A 2500-nucleotide genomic window follows, 5' to 3' on the forward strand; every position below is an offset into this window, starting at 1 on the left:
CGTATCAAATCGTATAGAGAGATTAACAGTGGAGGTGGCCGGATTAGTTGGCTTAAAACAACAGTGGAAAATTATTTACGATTATTACATTTATCCTTATTACTATAGGAGTATTCATAATATTCATTTTTGATGCTAATAACAATATTGGTAATATTGATGATGATATTGTTCATAATATTCATGATGATAATGATGATGTTAATGATGATAATAAGGATGATGGTGATGGTAATGATATAATGATGAAGATGACGAATATAATAACAAAAGAATGATAATAATTATGATGCTTTTACTACTGTAACTGATAATGATAACAATGATAATAATGATGATAAAACTAATGATAGCAATAAGAAGAATAACTATAACTATTATGATAATAATCGTGATAGTAACAATAAGGATAATAAGGATGATGATAATATCAATAAATATGATGCATCATAATAAGAGTAACAACAACAATGATGATGATGATAATAATAATAGAATTGATGATGAGAATGATTTTGATAACAATATTGATTTTAATGATGATAATAATAACAGTAATGAAAATAATGATGTAATAAAACGAACAATAGTGATAATAAAGATATTTATATCAATGATAATAATGATAACAAGCATGATAATGATAATGGTGATAACAATGATGATTATATGAATAATAATCATGATAAAAATAATGATATAAGTAAAATCATAATAATGACAATCTTAACAGTAATAAAAATAATAATAATGAAAGCAAATGCAATAATGATATAATGAAAGTGATGATAACAGTATAATATAACAATGATAACATTGATTATAATGATAAAAATCATCACATTACTAATGATGGTTATTATCATCATTATCTTTTTTATCATGGTCATGATTGTTATTATTATCATAATCATTACTGGTACCATCATTATCATTATTCTTACTATAATTGTTTCATTATTATTATCTTAATTTTCATTAATAATCATCATTATTATTATCATTATTATTATTATTACTATTATTATTATTATTATCATCATCATCATCATCATCAGTATTATTATTATTATTATCATTAATCTTATTATTATCATTTTTATTATTATCATTATTATCATCATTATTATTATTATGATTATTATCATTATCATTATTATTATTATTATTATTATTATTATTATTGTTGTTATTATTATTATCATTATTATTATTATTATCATTATTATTATCATTATCATTATTATCATCATTTTCATTAGCATCGATAAAATCATCATCAATGATGATGTTGTTAATAAAGATAATAATGATAATATCAATGATAATAGTAACGATATTAGTAATAATGATAATTAAAAATATGACAATAAGGATCATGACAATGATGATAAGGGTAATAATGATGATAATGATAATGATAATTAGCATTATTACAACTACAACTACTACTATTACAATTATTATCATTATGATTATCATTATAATTATTATCACTATTATGACGATGATTATTATCCTAATCATTATTATAACCAACATCTTCATTGTCCTCATTATTGTTATTATCATTATCGTCATTGTCATTTTCATTATTGTTATTATTATTATCATATCACTATTTTCATCATAATAACAATAATAATGATCACAATTATAATAATGATAAGGATGAAATAATGAAAACAATGATACTGTAAAGAATAATAACAATGATGATGATAATAGGATAATAAGGATAGTAATGATGATAATGATAGTGAGAATAATAATAATAATAACAATAGTGATAGTAAAAATAATATGGATATGCGTATGAATATGAATAAAGATAATGATAATGGTGTTATGAACATGATGATGATAGTAATGATAACAGTAATAATGATGATCATGATAATGGTAATGAAAAATAATGAGGAGAATAATGATAATCAGAATAGTGATAATGATAATAATATCAATGACAACAATAGGAATAATAGTAATAATAATGATAATGATAAAAAGGATGATAATGAAAATGGTAATTATGATTATGATGATAAGGATAGTAACAATAATCATTATTATGATAATGATAATAAAATAACAATGATAATAATGATAATCATAATGATAAAAGTAATGACAATAATGATGATGACAACAGGGATGATAATGATAACAATACAGATATCAATTGATAATAATGATATCAATGATTATAATGATCATAACAATGATACTAGTTCTTATTACAATAATGGTAATAATCATGATAGCAATGATAATATTTATAGTGACAATAATGATAATGAATATAATGTCAACAATGATAATGATGATAATGATAACAATGACAATAATGATAATGATAATATTGATAAAAATAGTAATTATGGCAATGATTATAATGATAATAACGATAACAATAATGATGATGAATATCATAATAATATCAATAATAGTAATAATACTCATTAAGATAATGATAATAATAACAAAGACAATAATAATG

The 2500-nt window shown here is 20.3% G+C and overlaps 1 protein-coding gene across 2 annotated transcripts in view; it reads right to left on the bottom strand.

Moving 5' to 3' along the window:
- Nucleotides 1-2500, bottom strand: part of LOC122266610 (uncharacterized) — a 33888-nt gene that overhangs the window by 11587 nt on the left and 19801 nt on the right. The gene's annotated exons all lie outside the window — the stretch shown is intronic.

Source organism: Penaeus japonicus, unplaced genomic scaffold (assembly GCF_977035675.1).
Source record: "Penaeus japonicus unplaced genomic scaffold, GWHDUDI00000001_assembly GWHDUDI00000030, whole genome shotgun sequence".
NCBI lineage: Eukaryota > Metazoa > Arthropoda > Malacostraca > Decapoda > Penaeidae > Penaeus > Penaeus japonicus.